The sequence below is a fragment of the Aphelocoma coerulescens genome, chromosome 2 (genome assembly GCF_041296385.1).
Source record: "Aphelocoma coerulescens isolate FSJ_1873_10779 chromosome 2, UR_Acoe_1.0, whole genome shotgun sequence".
NCBI classification, from domain to species: Eukaryota; Metazoa; Chordata; class Aves; order Passeriformes; family Corvidae; genus Aphelocoma; species Aphelocoma coerulescens.
The window spans coordinates 58151256-58170056 of record NC_091015.1 but is presented as its reverse complement, the minus strand read 5'-3'; the positions used below and the strand labels follow the sequence as shown (position 1 = coordinate 58170056).

General features: G+C 41.8%; 1 protein-coding gene across 6 annotated transcripts in view; it reads left to right on the top strand.

Annotated features, from left to right (window-relative positions):
* The window catches only part of ARPP21 (cAMP regulated phosphoprotein 21), a 654082-nt gene that overhangs the window by 116209 nt on the left and 519072 nt on the right, over window positions 1-18801 (top strand). For all 6 annotated transcript variants that reach the window (XM_069007670.1, XM_069007667.1, XM_069007674.1 and 3 more), the window contains one exon: window positions 6054-6240. The gene's annotated coding sequence lies outside the window, so the exon portion shown is untranslated. The remainder of the gene's footprint in view (window positions 1-6053; window positions 6241-18801) is intronic.

Here is an 18801-nt window from a genome sequence, read left to right as displayed (position 1 = left end):
TTTCTTATCTCCTTGTCTCTGGAAGAATGTAATGGAACTAGAAAGGATTCAAAGGCAATGGGGGTGGGCAAAAATGCTTAAATAAACTAAGATTCTTCAGTCTGGAAAAGACATGGCAAAATCTTGAAAGGCACTGAGTAAAGCCTATAAGAATAGGCTGTACGTTGTTTGTGCCAGGGGGAGAGCTAAGGTGCATGGAGTGAGGCTCACGAAAGCAAGGCTCAAACCAAAAAAAAGCCATGGGGGATTGCTCATGCAATTGTCACATCTGTGCAGCTCTGTGCTGGACAAGGGAAACTGCATGAATTTATCCAGTCCGTCAATTGCTGTAGCTTCAAGATGGTTAAAGTGTTTCACAACAGTGAAAAAGATATTGGCCAGGGGAGGAGCCTAAGATTGGTGAATGCTGGATGGATTCTGAGCTATCACTTTCCCTGAGGACTACTGGAATGAGCAGTAGTTGGAGTGAGTGGTGATACCTAACCCTTTTACCAAAATCTTCAAACGAAAGGTCAAGGATATTAAATAGTTAAAGGGACTGTCAGAATAAGATATTTCCCTAGGGCAGGAAGAGGAGGCAGTGAGGAATAAAGGACAGAGTGGCATGTTAGGACTGGAAAGGAAAACTGGGAAGAGGCTTCTATGTGTATTAACAAGATATGTTAATAAAGGTTTTGCCATGCTGCCTGACAGGACAGTGACTCACATGTTTCATAATCTGCTGTGCCAGCCCTGGACCTGGCACATGGCCATCTCTGAGCCAGGAAAGATACACCCGTTTGGAAAGGCACTTAATGGATGGGCTGCTAGGGGAAAATCACAACCCATTTGCAGAGAAAGATAAAAAGCACAATAAAACTTTGGATCTGGCTGTACTCAAGTCACCAAGAGAAAAGCAGGATGCTGTTTCCTGTAAAAAGAATTAATTCTCTTCACTGGGGATGTCCATCCCTGGCAGTGTTCAAGGCCAGGTTGGATGGGGCTCTGAGTCTAGTGGAAGGTGTCCCTGCCCATGGCAGGAGTGTTGGAACCAGCTGATCTTTAAGGTCCCTTAAAACCCAAACCATTCTATGATTCTTTGATGGCACATGGAGGCCTTTAAGAAATTTGCCTAAAATGGTGGGTCAAAAATGGAGGATTGTGGAGTGCAAACTAGCTGGCTGTAGGTGTCTTCAGTGGGTTAAATGAGAGAATGACTAAAGAAAAATTCCTTTTTGAAAACCATCCTGTGCATGGAAAGAGCATGCCTAGTTGACAATGGTGGTGCAGTATAACCCTAAAAGAAACAGCAGAAGCCACAGCTCAAGAGAGTAGGAGCTAATCAGGTATTCTTCTGAAGGATAAAGTTCTGGAAAAATTATACTAGGTTAAAATATGCTTGAGCTGTAGAAAGCACCTGGGTAGGAACTGGAAGAAAATATACAGTCACCATATGTATAGTTTAATTCATAAAGAACTCATGGTGAACCACATGGCTGGTTACATGGGACCCTGGTCCTATGTTTGTAGAGGTGCAGCCACTGAAGGCTGTGGTAATGGTGGATGGGTTGCCATGTTGATTTATGCCTGCAGTTATCAGGTCATTGTGATCGTTTCAGTGTGCCTTGGTTGTTTCACAAACTTTTCCAACAATTCCAGACAAGCAAGTTCTGGCTATGCCAGTGCAAAGCTCGTCCATCCACATGAGGGCCCTCAGGAAAGGCCAATGTGATTGTACTTTAAACTGTGTCTGTTCTATTGCATTAAGCATTGAAGACGGTGTTTGTATTCCAATGTAAAGAAGTTTTATTTCAAGTTTCTTTATTCTAATACTAAAACAGAGCCTAGAAAAGGAGGAGTTGCATTTCTATCCAGGAAGTCAATAAAAAGCAGTCAGGAAAGAATTCTAAAGAATGCCCTTTAGTGAGAAGGCCTTTATACTCTTTAAAGAAATCAAACAATGTGTTCTTGCAGACTGAATAAGTGAGAGCTTGCCCTTCTGTACTACTTTCCAAGCATCTGCACAGGAGGAATAGAACAGAGTAAGCACATAATTCTGGGTGAAAAGGAGCACCTATACCTTTCCATTTCTGTTCTCTATCTTGATTCCACTGTGCATGGAGGGAAAATTGACGGCTCCAGGCACTTGACCAACTGTGTTTACCGAGCAGTGCTTAACCAGCTTGATAACGATTGCTAATTCTGAGTCAAACAGATTTATCTATGTAACTCAGTCTTTTTGTGTGCAATAACCTTTCTGCTTGAGTTGCTTTTCCAAGATGGTTGGCAAAATGAAGTTGGATGCCATTTCATTTTTACATCTGCTACTACTGTTTTTATTTACTTGAGCTGCTGAATTGTTGTGCAGCTTACAATACAGACAGTGTTTTATTGGGGGTTTGAAGAAGAAATGTCGCGTCTATGGAGATAAGCAGAGAAGAAGAGGCAGCCAGTGGACATTTTTCCAAATTCACAAGGAAGAAATGGAATGATTTGCACAACTTCAGAAGATACATGTGCCAATGTACTGCCACTGCAGAGCATGAATTTGCAGACTGGCCTTCTGAAACCTGCCCAGAGCCATTGTCACTTTCCAGTTTTGAAAGCTGCCCACTTGGAAGAGAGGCACTTAAATCTCTAATGCTTGTGATGATACATGCCAAGTGCATTTCAATGGAGTTTTCTGTAATGACTGATTTTCACAGGTGTGGCCTTGGAGTGTTACTCTGACACCTAAAAACATGGTTACCTGGAAAATGCTGGTAATGGAACGTGCAAGAATTTTGTATTTCTCACATTGGTATTGTCCAATTATGATAGGATTATTTTGGACATTTAATCAAGAGAATGGGACAGAATTCTCTTTTATGAGTCTGTTTTGCAAGTGATAAATTAAACTTCTGTACCCTAAGAAAACCATATCTATACTAGAAAGCTTCCCAAATGCCCACATGCATCACAAAAATGGTAGACATTCTGTTCAAACAGAAGTGTTCTTGGTATAAAAAGATTAGCAACTGGTAAAAGACCAGATACAGACTTATTTTAAGTGTTACAAAGGGATTTATTCTTGAACTGGAATTGTCAGAAGGTACTACTTTGCTGCTGAGCAGTGAAGCATTGTATGACAAAACAGACATGACAAAATGAATGATTTCTTATTCCAGCAGATTTCTAGCTCTCTAGAAATACCAACCAGATTTTGAGCTATCACTGGAACTGCTTGAGAACATTTGGTTAGACCTGGAAAGAGCTGAATAGATTTAACCCACTTATTTGGCTGCTGGAGAGCAAGTCCAGGGAGGAGATATTGACGACCTTCTGACAGCAACAAAGATAAGGCAGTGAGTGTGTGGTGATTTCATGAAGAACGGGGTAATGCTTTTGAAACTGACCCTTCCCCAGTGAAATATGACCAGATGGCCATTATGGGAGCAGAAATCACTGATGAAGATCTTAGAAAATGAACTTGTGCAGAACATGTTCTGATTTTTTTTGGTAAATTTTGTTGTTCAAAGACGGAGCAAAGTGTTCAATAGGATTTGTTCTCTGGGCACTGGTGTGGTTCAATGAGTCAGTATAGAAACCACACAAAGAAAGAGAGACATGGTACAGACTGCAAGTGCTGCTGAAAATGCCCTCTTGCCATGTGGTTGGGATGAGACAGCTGCAGAGAATAAATGGTAGTAACAGAGCAATTTCACAGCTTATGGACCGTGCCTGGTTGTCAGCACTGTGTGAAGAAGAAGAAAATCCTGCAGAACTGGTGTAACTTTTAAAGTTTAGCAGGAGATATCAGTAAAAACTGCTCAGAGATGCAAAGTAGATCCAGAGCAAACATTTTTTCAAGAACCTAGCAGCAAGACCCAAACCTCGTAACACTTCTTTTTCAGTGGGTCAATAAAGGCAAGCCTAAATAGACCCTTGAACAAAGAATATGAGAAAAATAATCACATTAAAGAGAAAAGTTTCAATAATGTGCAAGAGTTCCTATGTAACATGCTCACCAAAGAGCACTGTGTAGAAATTGAACTCAAACTATCTCAGAAGCATGAATAAGCAACATGTGTTTAGTGACTCAGATGATAACTGCACATCAGTTATAACCCACAAAATAATCAAAATATTGATTCTAAGGAGGAGAATGATGTGCACTATCATATCAACAGAGATTCTGGAAAGTAGAATTAAGATACTATAAATTTGAGAAACAGTAGTGTCTTCAAAGAGATTTACAGCCAGTCTACATGCTTTCATTGACAAAAAGCATGTGCTTACTTTTCTAACATTTGAAAAATTATTTTTGCTTCTAGTTCCTTATCTAGGTTTGATAATACATATAAAAAGTGTCATAATATAAAATAGATATGTCAGCATTTAGGAAGGTACTGCTGGTAAGAATATAATCATATGCACTAAGTTACCAATGAGCAAAGATTATTATAATTATTGTGACCCTAGAGACAGAGACATCTGAAAAATAAAATCAAGGAAAAAATCTCAGGTGACAATAATAGTGTATTCATTTCTGTGTTTCCTTGAATTTTAGGAGAATTTGAGGTAATCCAGATTATTCTCATGGCTTATTGTGAGGCATTGATGGTAAGACTGTTACAGACTAGAGCTGGATAAAATTATTAGTGAAGAGGTAAGGTATTACTGGCTAGAGTTGAAGTAAAATAGAAATCAGATAAGACGTTGATCAAAGAAAAAATAGTGCGCTGTGCAACCAGAATAATTTTGTGTTACTTGGGATAAAACATTTTTTTTAATATTGCCATTATTTTGTAAAATTTTTTATGCCTACTGTTAAATATTATTAACTTTTTAAAAAAGAGTATGCAGCTTTACAGTAAAGATCCAAACCTTTAATGAGAGAATAATATGGGAAGGGTTTCCTCAGGTTTTTCTCTCTCTTGTCTCCCTCTCTCCCCCCTGAAGTGATGAAATGCAGAACAGGAGACAGCAGCTGAGGCAGCCAGTCGATAGGAAACCCTTCACACGCCTCTTCTGCTGAAGGCAATTCTTTGTCGCCTTTGATCACAGGGAGGAAGTGGCCAGAAAAAAAGTTGAGTCCTGCCTGCGTGTGGCTGAGGTGTTCCTACAAGTTCTTTGATTTCTGGGTGAGGTGTCTTCCCATAATGCCTCCTCTGCCTGGCTGCTCTGGCCTCCCTGGTGGACAGCACCATCATTGCTGCATGTTAGAGATGCTTCAGCTCCTTGTCAGAGGGAAACACTAACAGGAATGAGCTCGAGAGCTCCAGAGGGCTTGTTCAAATGAAGGGTGCTGACAGCTGGCCAGCTGGGCAGTGAGGGAAGCGCAGCTGGGCCCTACTGGAGGAGTTGGAGCAGGCAGTGCAGTGGGAGTGCAGGAGCGGGCTGGGGTCTCTGCTGGACTCCCAGTGTGGCCAGGCGCAGCAAAGGGCTGAGCAGTCAGGCTGGCTGATGGGGTGAGCTCTCTGCTGTTTTACAGCTGGGGTTATATGCCAAATTGTGTTCTGGGGTCTTTTCTGCAGTGATGTCCTTGACAGGTGGCCATTGCTAAAGTGGGGGGAGCTGTGGTACTCGGCAGAACAGATCCCTGAAGTGACAGCATAAGGATGTATATCTTTCCCTGGATATATGTTTCTGTTTTATGGAGCTGCAGGAAATCACTTTTCTTCCTTTCACAGAATCACAAAATTATTTAGGCTGGAAAAGACCTTCAAGACCATTGAGTCCACACTTTGACCAATCACCACCTTATCAACTAGGCCATAGCACTAAATGGTCTGGTCATTTCTTAAACACCTCTAAAAATGGTGACTAGGTGGTAAAATAGTTCACACAAACTCAGGAGACAGGCCAGAACCAGATGATTTAGATGTGGATCTAGGTTTCAAAAACTCCAAAAATCAAAATTTTCAGCAGATCTGGGCTTAAGTTTCAGCTTATTAGGAAAATGAAGTTTAGCTGGAAAAACTCTGCATCAAGATCCATTTCACAGCCTAAAATGTGGGCAGTGGGAAACAGTTTTGGTGTCAGATTTTGTCTCTCTTTAATTCTAGCAAAACTGGATTTTGTTTTTATTTTAGTTCTGCAGGAGGAATTTAAAATGCCACTGAACTGGTTGGCACAGCAGTGCTGTAGTTTCCAGAGTTTCTTCTGAGTTCATCTGCCCAGTGCAGTGTTGCGCTGAGTTCCAGGTAAAACACCAACACATTGCTCCTCATGAAGTTCCTTATCACACCATTAAAGGTTTGGAGAGAAGTACATATTCAGGTGAGTGATTAATGGATAACTGAAAATTGCTTCTGTCAACATATCTTTAAAATTCTAAAAACATATTCCCCTTCGTTAGAAGAGTTTTAGAGTCAGATGGAAAATGAAGGTGTAAATCAAATGAACCCTGTGTTATCCTTTACGTGGCCTCTTAGACCTGCCTTCTGCCTTTCTACTTGCAGGTTGAGGTGTGCACCTTCCCTCACTCATACAAGCAGGGGACCTACAGAAAACCTTCCCTTTTGGAAAAGCCATCCCAAAGGAGGGCATCTGTGTGCTAACTCCCTATAATCCCATGCAGTGGTTTCTGGTAGCTTCCTTTCTGTGTAAACCTTCTGATTAATTTATTCATACATTTAATTTCTCTGTGGAGCACTTGGGCCAAATCCTTAAGTGGTGTAAATCATGCTGATGCCATTAGCAATGCTGACTTCAGCAAAGCTGTTCTGATTTATAGTAGCTGAAGATCTGGACCTCTATTAAAAGCAGAGTTTTCTCAACTCTTGAGTTCCTGGACATTATTGTAACCTATTGCTTAGAAACAGATATAGCTGAAATAAATAAAAAATGCATAATGGCAAGAATATTATAGGATGTGGCTCTGTTTCTGTGGAAACCTGATCTTTTTCTTATCCAGTTCTTTTTTTCTCTGTTAGCCAATTTAACCTCTCTATCTGTCTATTAAAACTCCTCCTCATTAAGCACAAGGTTGCAGGGTTTTTGCAAGAAAAATGTGGGCAGAGAAATATCAGCTTTTGCATCTGTTTGGTGAATTTAAAAAAAAGACATCTGAGCTGTAAGGGAAAAATGTGGAGGAGGGTGAAGGTAGCAGGAAATTTAATCGTATTAAAAGTAAAAATATGAATCAGTTTGGATAATCAGTCTGTAAATTGGTAGCAGCCATGCTACTCATAAAATCTGTATCATTTTTCCCTGTATTTGTTCCACTCCACTTTACACTGAGATGCTCTGTCACTTAGGTGTACAACAGGGCACAGCTTGGAGTAATATGACATGATATTAGTTACATAATGGTATGTGACCAATAACATTTAAAAGCAGGATTTGCTGGCTGACTGGCTTGATGGGTTGTTGTTGGAGGGGGAGCTGGATATTGTGGCAGCTCTCCATCTCTTTCTAATTTTCATTTCTGAGTCACTTTCTCAGCCATGGTGACAGGGCTTTCACATTGAGAACTGCCAATAAAGGATTCAATTCTTTTCTGAAAGCCTCCTGTTAATTAATTTATACTCTGAAATGCACCTTAATGACCATGGAGGCTTCTGAGCTGTTCCTGAGTGCTTTTTACCAGGCTAAGTTGCTTTTTCTATCATAATTTTGGACAAAGCTTTTGTCCTGTCTGCACTCCTGGTCATATTGCAGTGATTTTTTTTAGTGTGGTGATCTGACAAAGCGTTGGAAGCAGTGACACTGTTATTCTCTCCCCCTCTGTTTTGTGTTTGCTGAATAAAGTGGTGTGCTTCAGTGGCACAGTGCTGGACTTCCACAGAGGACAGGAGTGCAAGTGCCCAACTGAAAAGATATTACAGAAGATTGCAGAAATATTCTGCCTTTTTGTTACCCATGGCAGACAGTATTTTTTAAGCACATCTTGTGTAAATATATTGTTGCACTAATCTCCAGGCTGGTCCTGGTCTCAGTATAGTCTTGTTAGTCTTGTCAAAGCTGTGATTTTTTCTCTGTAGAGAAGGCTCAAGCAGTTTGACTGTAGGTGAGATCAGAGGGCATAAAAGTTCCACAGGTGTGAAAGTGCTTATTTTTAAAATTTTCTGAGGAAGCATTAGTCAAGTTTACGTTCTGTGTGTAAATAATATTCATAGTGAATTTTTATGTTACTGCTTGTGCATCTGAGAGAAAGACTTACACATCAATGCAAGAAACACTGTCTCCCTTTCCCCTACCTTTCGCGCTCCCATCAGCTGTAATTCTTCCTTTACTTTGCCTGGTTTCAGGACAGGACTTTCAGGAAAGTTTAACACAGTCATGTCTGAAAATGCATTTGGGAGTGGGGTGGATCAAATTACTTCCTTTCCAGACCTTCATGCTTGCACTGCTTCCCCTGACAGTGAGGAAGAGCAGCTGACTACTCTCCCACAATACTGCTGCTGCTCTCTTCCCTTGGCAACATCTGTTTCAGTGTCCTGTGAGCCTGGTTGCCAGGAAGGAGCCAAGGCCAAACAGAGAGATATGGTCACATTTCTGACTTGCTCAAGGACCAGTCATTAAACTGGTTTATGTGTTGTGAAGGTGTTAATCAGGCCTGTAATTGGGAACCTCAGGTGCAATACAGCCACTTTTCTCACCCAAAGTATTCAGCAGAATTTTGTGTCAGAGAAGAACCAGGGGGGCTCATTTGAAGAAACCAGGTTGGATTTCAGAAAATCATCCATGTTATGGTTCAACTGCTGGTCACTTATCAGGGTGTCCAGCCTGGAGAAGGTGTTAACATGGGATTATTGAGAGATGCCTCTTCCTGAATTAAGGTCCAAATGAGACCATATACCAAAGTCAATAGTACAAATTTTATTTAACAGTGAATGTGAGGCAGACAAATAGAAAAAAACAGAAAGAGGAAGTGGAGGGAGAGAGGGAGGGAGAGAGATCAAGCAGAAGATGGTCACCACCTGTGGATCCAGTGGCCTCCCATTAGTCCTTCTTTACCTTGGGCTTCTTAGTGGTCGAAGCTTGTGGTTGTTTAATACTTTTTACTATGCATACATTGTTACAAACAAAGGAATTAATGCTCCTTGGCTACACAGTTTTCTTATTTTTTTGGTAAAAGATTACCTGGCTTCTAATGCTGTTTAGTCCCACACTCAGTTGTTCTCTTCTTTTGAGTGGGTGGGTTGTGACTTGGTGCCAGAGTTACCTTTTATCCAGCCCCAGCCGACTTCAGTACAGTTGCTGAGTTGGCTTTCCTTGTGGATTCTTTCTGTCCATTTTCAGTGATGCATTCTTCTCCTCGAGCTTTGTTTAGTTCCCCCTAGGCCTGAGATGGCACTTGGACAATAACCTGGGGTGATCTTTGTTTGACCAGTGATATGTGTATGAGCAGTTGCTGCCCCACATAATTTGCCACAGTGGGAACTGAATGCATTAGCCAGGATATGCCAGCCAGGCCTTGCCAAGCCTGGAGCCAGTGCCATTCTGTTGCTCCATTCTGTGCTTCTCTCACGGCAAGGTCCTTCTGTGGTAACAATGTTTGAGACAGGCAACTGTCGTCTTCAGGCCCTTACACCATGTGGTGGCTCAAACACTGTTTTCCAGGGACTTTTCCCCAGTTTACATGGGTTGTCCACAGGGGCAGTGAAGATAGTGGGCAGCAGGAGAAAAAACCCAAATAGCAGAAGCAATAAAATGAGTAATCATACAGCTATCAAGAGGTATCCCAATTGTTAAAAATGCAAATCCAATTGCAATTATCAACCCAATTCTCCTTAGCCACCCTGTGAGTCCCAGAAATTGGAGTGTTCTTTAATGGGTAGTGGGTGTGAGGAATTCCACAATATTGTGCTGGATGGATGTGGACCCAATATGTCCTGAAGTTAGCCATAGAATTACACAGCTGTTCTTGATTTTTAAATCTCATAGAGGGGTATCCAGATCATATATAAAGATCATATATAAAGATCATATATAAAGATGCGTATTTTCTCAGTCGGCCAAGTCTCAAGGGGATCTTCAGGTCTTGTAATACAATTGATTACCTTTGCACACTGGAGCAAGTGTAAATGGGTTTGTTGAGGAGATGTGTCCACATACTTCAAAGGCTTTAAAATAGGGCTCTCTCTCAACCACATCCACGGAAGAATTTAATAGCTAATGCTCCTGTCCCGCTGGGTAATGAAAAAATTAACTTAGTGTACAAAATTCTCGTACAAAATACAAAAATGTTATCATACAAAAGGTTCTGATCTTCAGAATCATTCAGTTCCCATGGAGATACCGATTCAATCCAATGCCTTGGATAAACATGGTGGGAGCAGGGAATGGGATGGGGGAATTCCTATGGGAAACATCATACATGTTACTACTCTTGATTTAGAGTCTTTACCTATGAAAATGTGTCCTCTGGTAATTCTAGGATGCCTTTGCTCTTGCACAAGACTTCTCTTGCGAAAGGAAGACATATCTTGAGATTTTGCTATGAGTGTTCTGTATCAGCAGCAAAGTGCCCAATTACAGACTCACAGATGAAAGGGCCAGAAGGAACCATTTATCTTGCCTGAGCTCCTGCATGACAGAACACAGGATTTCACCCACTGATTCCTGCATCAAGCCCATAATTTCTGTCTGAGCTAGACAATCTTTTCTGTATGCCCTGCACTTGTGCTTTATTTCCCGTTGTGGGATTGTCCATGTGCTGTGAATGTACCTCCAGAGGAGAGCAGCTACAATGCCCTCTTCCCTGTACCTTTAGGTAGTCCTCATAGTGCTGTGGGGCTGAGGGTGGGAAGCAGCTCCCTGGCGGTCAGAGGACTGCAGACCTCTGGACTGTGGTGCAGAGATCTAGACAGATGTGCTGGGGTGGTGCTGGGAGTGCAGGAGTTGCTGCAGTTGCTCAAAGATGGGAAGCTACAGTTGAGGAGGGAGTGGAAATCTACTTGAAGTAGTGTGGTCCAGCAGGAACTAGATTGAGCTGTCAAATGCATGTCACGTCACCACTTATCGCCCACCAGGTCATTATGGAGCTTGATGGGATTTATGAGAACAGCTCTGGGATTTGATTCTTGCTTTTTTTGTTTGCTGTCATTCTATTTGTTATGGTGGAGATTTTTTTATTGAATGTTTACCTGTTCAGAATTCAAGTATGCATTCAGATGCATGCTATAGTAAAGCAGCTCTGAATATTGAACTAGTAATTCTACTGAAATATATGTCTGAGATGACAGCTCACATGAATGTCAGAAAACAACAGGTATATTTAACTCAGTTGGATAAACTGATAAGGAAAATATACCTCTTTAATCTGATGTCTTTCAAGAGCATACTTCAGGCTCATAGATCTGGTTTCAGGTCTGTCTTTGTTTCAAACCAAACTTTTAGATTTAAAAGTCTTGGTTCAGCCTTGGTATTACCAAAATGGTGATTGCCATCTTTCCTGCAAAACAGGAATGAGCACAGCTTCCTTTGTTGTCAATTGCTCCCTGCTTTCTTCTGGTGATAGCAGCTCTTCCCTGGGAGGGGTGTTTGCTCTGGAGAAAACAAGCAGAGGAGTGAGATCAAGATAATATATAGGGGAAAAAAAAGGTGAATTTTGATTTTGATAAGCAAGGAACTGCTGTGTATATTTCAACTGACCTGGTGCAACAGCAGTTCTTCACCCCAGCCACTCAGCCTTCCAAGGGTCTTGGTGGAGCCTTAGTGGATAGTATGCAGGTAGCTGAACTCCTTTGTGCTTAATAAACAGTGTTACATGCTTGGTAGGATTTCTTCTGCATTCTAGACAGCTCTAGGTATGCTCGCATAAGCTTTTAGCAAGCTGTGGTGTGGCTCAGGCTGATAGCAGATGGGATCACAAGATGCAGTGTTGGAAGACAGAAGGCTGTGAACCGTGTGGCTTTGTTGGAGCTGGACTCTGGCAGGAGATTAGATCACTGTGCTGCTTGCTGAAATGCTGAATAACACTCCTTGTGCCCATTGTTAAAAGCATTTTCCTAACTGATCCCAAATCAGAGGAGTATTGATAAAGGCAAATGTGGATAAGAATAAATCTGCATTTTATGGTTGAGGTAGAGGACAAGGTAAATGTGCTATTCTTTGCTTTTGCTAACATCTTTTAAATTAACACTGCCTACAAAACAGCCTTGTGCACTTCTGGCAGTCTCTTTTCTCCAGTGCACCCAAGTCCATTTCTTGCCAGCTTCATGATATCTGGGGAATACTTGACACTGGATCTGTGTTAACACCACATTTTGTTTCTGTTGATGGTGTTTTCCAGGTACTTCATCTTTAACAGCTATTGTTGCAGGAGGGTTGCCAGCTACCATAACTCTTGGGGGGCTAGTAGCACTTAAGGTCTTTTTTAATTTATTTTTTATTTCTGCACTGTGTATCTCTTTGAAGATTTTTTTTTCAGAAATAGCCTCTTTTATTCTAAAGGTGTGAAGGAAGTTTGAAAATATGAACCTTAAGGCTGAAAACCACATTTTAAGAAATGCCACATAAAATTTCATCAGATCAGAGGATGTGATCAGTAGATTTTGAATACTCTGATTTTAACTTTTCTTAAGTAGTCTTTTACTGCTTTTCACTTTTTTCCCCCTGGTAGTCTTCCATGTTGCCTTTTGCCTCTTTTTTTTTTAGGTTTGTTTTTGGTTTTTTGGTGCCAAAAGAGGAAAGACGAGCTCTAACATTTGGCATCTGGTGGAATATGTTATCAAATTAAAAAAAAATTAGCACCACAGTAGCTATATTATATCATAAACATGAGAGTTCTGTGTTGTGTTGACGTCATTATAATTACTCCAGGCGGAGTTAATTATGTTAGGTGTGCCAAAAAATCTAGTGGTTTCAAATGACTAAGCAAACCTTTAATTGACCAATGGAGATGAATGTCCTCTGTCCTTCAAAATCCCCCATTTAGGGGAGAAACTCTACCACTCCTCCTTGAAATCTCTGCAATAGTTAGTAGCTTGGCACTGAATAACCCGATTTTGCTGGCACATATATAAAATCTGTCTCTCCATAGCAACAAGAGATGATCTTAGTAAAAAAAAATGCAGCTAAGCCATATATGTGCATTTTATTCTGCTGCTCCCCATCCAGTTTGCCTTAAGTGACTTCTCCTTTCATAGTCAGTATAAAGCTACCATATAGACTTTTAGGGAGGAGTAGTATCAAGACACATAGTTAAGCTTAACAAAATCGGGATGAATTTAGCAGTTATCCTTTGCAAGCATTGCCTTGAATAGTGCAAGAAGGACTATGGGAAAGTGACCATTTCTCAGTGGAAAGCAGTTGGAGTAATGTGCCAGGATAAATTTATTTGCAGTTCTTTCCAAATCCTGATCTTGCTTTTGCTTGGAAGTTCTTTCTAAGCATCTACTAAATTCACTGGAAACTGCTATCTTATTCCCATTTTAACAGGAAGGGAGACAGCGCTCTCCGAGAATGCTTTGTGGGGAAACTGAGGCAGGAGAGGGTTTCTTCCATTTGTACCTGTTAGAACTCTAAACAGCAATAGTTAATTTCTTCCCTCCCCCTCTTCATCCCCCCCTCAGCATTGGAGAGGAGTTGTAGGGAAAGGGAATTGTATAGGGAAGCCATGGGGTGAAAAATGGATTAGGGATAAATTGGGGATGGGGTAAACTTCGGAAAGGGTTCATATTGGGTATAGGGTAAAAGGGGAAAGTAGGTTGTGGGTAGGGAAGCTGCTGGGATGGATATTGTTTATAATTTTGCGCATCATGGCTGCCTTTGATTGGAATACCCCCAGGCCCAGTAACATTTGCTGCTTGTAAACCCTTCTTTCCTTGCACTATATCATATTGTACAACTTCCCCATATCCTACACTTTGCAGGTAAATTTTAGGGTTATTCCTTTTAATGGCAGTTCTATGGATGAATAAATCTTCCCCTGTATCATCTCATGTTATAAATCCATAGTTGTTTTTTACATTGTACCATTTCACAGTTCCTGTGATTTTTGTTGCTACAACTTCTCCTATCACATGCTTGTGTGTTTGTCGTGGCTGCTTGGCCCACGTGGCCGCCGCCTCGCTGACTCCGACGTCTCGGTCAGGCCCCCGCGTTGCGGCTGCTCCGCGCCCTCCGAGCGGCGCTGCTCCGGCGCGTGTCTGGGCTCTGTGCGGCCCCGCATTGCCATCGCCGCCAGCCTCGTGCCCTGCGAGTGGTTCTGCTCTGCCAACTCCACTCTGCTTTGAGAGTGGCCCCGTTTCGGCTCGGTGCTGCACGGCTTCTCGTGTCGCTATGGAAACCTCCCCTTCTCGCTCCACAGGGCTCTCCGAGCTGGTCACTCAGAGTGGCCTGCCACGCTGAGCCCCAGTTCCTGGCTGCTCGTGGCCCACGGCACCCATGGCGCCTGCGGCATCGCTCCCTCACTCGCGGCCGGGTGGCCGGGGATCCCGAGACAGGGATGGGGTCCGCAGTAAGGCGCGTGCTCCCGAGGGGGCCGGGCACATCCAGCACAGGCACTTCCACCGGCACGGCTGCAGTCACGCGCTCTTGGGATGGCCGCCGTGTGGTCTTGGCCATGGGATTATGACCATCCTCTGCTCTAGGGGTAGTGGGACCATACAAATGCTCCTGAAGAGCTTCACTGATTACAAGGGATGCATGGAGAGGTTCTATCACTAGTGCATGTTCTGTTTGATCCTTTATCTCACACAAGATCTCAGACCAAAAAAACCTGTGACTAGTTCCAGGAGGATCAAAATCAAAAAGTAAGTCTCGAGAAATATAAAAGAAATTTTTGAAAAGTCAGTTAAAAAAATGTTCTAGATCTCCCAGAACAAGTACTTTCCTGTTTTGTTGTTCAAGGATTCCTTTAACTTCTAGATACATTTCTTTCTGTGGCTCAGAGAGCCACATTTCCCACGATTCTTCCATAGTCCAGAGAGAATATCCAAACCAAGGCGAGAAGAGAGAGATCTAGAGTGGTTTTTACTCGCGAATTTTCTGTCCTTAGGGATCGGTGTCTTGCCAGCATTTCTCTACCATTTGTTACAGTGCAGGTACTGCAACACGCGTATCAGACAACGAGGCCTGTGGAAAAGAAATATATATGCACAGATTCTTGATAGGTGTTTCAGAGATGTTTATTTCTCCAGCCGCATGGCCGGGGCTCTGCCGAGGAACTGCTCAATCACGGGACCCAAAGGTCCTTGCCCGCGCAGGGGAACACAAAACAACCAATGGGGAACGAGGCTGAGCAGGGCAGGGGAAACCCCATGTCTCCCTCAGGGCCCCTCTCCCTGGACCATATGGCAAGAGGGGGAGACCCCAACAGAAGATGTAATGGTAGACTTAGTCAAATAGAAGACAAAGGAGATGGATGCAGTAAGAAAAGGGAAGGGCAGGATGCCAGGCATAGTTTATTCACTTTGGCCAGTAATGTGCAAATCTCTTCTTTTTATTCTAAAAATGACAAATGCTTTTGATAAATCTTGAGAGTTATTTGATGATGTCACTCAATGTTTTCACTAAGTTGCTTTAAAGCTTTCTGCCTGCATACTTAGTGTCAGGAGGATATACCTCCAGCCTGTGGACCCTATCTAGTTTACAAATCCAGTGGCTTCATGCCAGTCACAGTCTTTCCCAGAAGATCTGCAATGCCTTCCCCTCTTGACTTGAAATAATTCATCCATAATTCAGCATTTCAACAAGTCAGACTTGTGTGTGATTGCACCAAGGCTGTGGATCCATTCCCATCAGATATGGAAAACATAAGGCTTTGCATCACCTCACATGCTAGCAGAGGGCTACTATGTAGAAGAACAAGAAAAAGAGAGTCTTTATCACAAAGGGCTTCATGTGCAGGCACAGAAGAGCAGCAGGGCTGGCTGTATCGGGCAGTAAAAGACATTACTGTTCAGAAGGGAGGGCAGTCATCCCAGCACACTACCATGTTTGCTTGTCTCTGTGTATGCCTACAAAGCACAGTTTTTCATCCTGCATGGTCATGCCCAAAAGAGTGGGGTTGTGGCATAGGAAATGTGACCATATGCTGGTAAAAATGTATTTTAAAGGGGGCTGTATCCCCTCAGCATATTTCTCAGAAGACCATTAGTTCCTCATGGAGCATCCTCTGCTCCCCTGTACCTGAGATTTTGTAATCACAGCTTTAAAAATCTGCAGCAGGCAAATTTTAAAAGCAGATACACCATCTCAGCTGCTGAGACTGCACTATATTCATCCAGATCCTTATACCCTACACAACGGTGTAACCTACCTAATTTTTCCTTAATGATTGCTTTCTAACGTAAAGATTCTTCCCTCCCAAATTGTCTCACTCTACAGCCAAAAATAAGCATTCGAGTGGAGACTGAGAGTGATGAAGAAGCATCTGACCTCCTGTTGTAGTCACATCTCTGATCAGCAGAAGGCTAGAAAAGGTCACAGGGAGCACAGGGCTAATAATGAGTGGCTTGAGGAAACTGACTATACAGCTGAGTCCCCTTTTTTCCCAGTTTGCAATATTTTATACTCAGACTGTCCTCTGCTTCTGGCATTTAATAAAAACATAAATTAAGTAGGCTCAGCCTTAAAAAAACCTCACAAAACTGGATATTTATTGACACCAACTGATCTGCAAAACATAATTAATATTTTTTCCTGCTTTCTTTTAATGTATCTGCAGCTTCAGTAGATCCAGTGTAAGACACAGTCACACTGTGAGGAACTGAATTATGATTAAGCTTGTAATAATAGCAAAGGCATCTGTCAGTTTTGAGCAACAGGTATGCCAGCCCTCCTTGCTTCTTCTCCTGAAGGAGAAGTATATGAAATGAAGGAGGATGAGGTAATGACAACTGTCTCTAACCTTAGATGAGAAGGTAAAGCACTGCTCTGATTGTTCTTTACTACAGCAACTCAGACTGAGATGCTCTCCCATGCTGTAGCAGTTGTGTGTAAATTCACAGTCAGGAGCATTTTTATTATTTCAGATTTTTTTTTTTTAATTGCATAAAAATAAAGCTTTTTTTTCTTTTTCATAGTATGATATTAATAATCTGTTTTGATGTGGAATAGCAGTATATGGTTGTAGGTATCATGAAGAACTCAGCTGAGACAGCACTTGCCAATGGAGATAATGAAATTGCTCAGATATAAAAAGTGAGGTTTGAATACTGCTGTGGATCAGAATCTAATTGTGTTAAATTTTTATTTGATACTGAATTTTACCTGTTCTTAAATTACATATAGATGTAAAAGAAGCCATTATTTTCCTCTGAAGAAGTAATTTCACTTAAGCTATAAAATAACTGGAAGCTTGAAGCAATTATAACACTAACCATTCAGAAATACTGTCTCCAAATGAAGCACTTTCTTGGACAAATATCCTCTAAGCTGGGTTACCTTTACACCCTGAACACCTTACATAATTCTTGATCAGAGCACTGAAAATATTTCACTGGCCCGTCACTGTACTCAGAATGCTCCAACGACTACAGTTTATTAATCTCTTTTCTTATCTTTTTAACAAATGCTATTCTGGCTATTCTGGTCATTTCCTCCATTCAATAAAAAAAAAATTCCTTTCTTGGATAACAAGCTCTATGCATTCTGTCATGCAGTCAACATTACTGCTGATGGACAGCTTAAGCTCTTTCTTTCAAGCTAATGATTTCATTGTCTGAAACTCATGCTGATATTTGAGACATATTTTCAAGTCTGAAATCCCAAAATGCCAGAAATATAAAGTGAATGTGGCCATGGCAAATCTTTTCAAAATAATTGGGAGAAAGGGAACAAAACAGAAAAGTGAAGCATATATAGCAATAGATGTTTTTAAAAAATCTTTTAAACCCAAATGTCAGGAGAAATAGTTAAGGAGTTTCTCCTTTAACTTAAAGCAATGATGAAGAAAGAATCTGCTGCAGTACAGAGAGCTAGAGAGAAGTGAAAATGGTGCTGCTTAATGCACAGTTGTGCCCTGGATTTTACGCCCAGATCTCCCTGACACCTCACAAAAGACAAGAACACATCAGTGGTTCCAGAGGAGTTTTGCTGTCAAAAGCACGAGTGCAGGCAGCAGGGAGAGGCGTTTCTAGAAAGGCAAGTCCAAAAATTATTCTGCTTCTTTCTCCTGCTGCTGTGTTTTTTCAAAGCCTCTCCAGAAACCTCTTTTAGAGGTAGGAAAAGAAAACTGAACAAGACTGGGATGTTTCTTTGCAAGACCACAGACTGAGGTCCTGCGTGCAGGGCACAGGAGCCCAGGCTGACCCATAAACAAGCTATTAAGGTACTAAGTCTTCCATGTCTGGTTATTGCAGAGCTGGAAGGATGGACTGATATTAGTGCTATTCCTTGAAGACCGATTTAGGTTTCACAAGTCTCATCATTTCACACAGGACAGGTCAAGCTTTATATATGCCAATTTCCTGGCACGAGTAATTTCTAGCACCCCCTTACCTGCTCAGAGCCCAGCTCCTCGTTCTGGTAATGCTGTTACCCTGGATTTATACAAGGCTGATTCCAGAACCATTTGAAGGATTGGGCTCAAGAAACTAATGCTGTTAGGTTTTCGTGGCAATTAGAAGTACTGGGAATTAAGTGCTTTTTTCTTTTAAAGGGCAATCCAAAGGTGAAAAAAGAAAAAAAAAATCACAATCCAAACACAAAGGTCTGCCTCCAAGTCTTTTATCTCTGACCTGTAAAACAATGTGGTTGTTACATGAATTTTGTATGGGAGCACAGGGCAACTTCTTGACAAGTGGTACACACATCCACTGCCCTGTAAGATAGGAGACATTTTTCTTGTTTCCCCAGTAGGTGAGGGGATCTAGACATGTGAATTTAGGGGGTAAAGATGATTTCTGGTGAGCCGTTATCTGTCTCAGGGTTCACCTGCAGCCT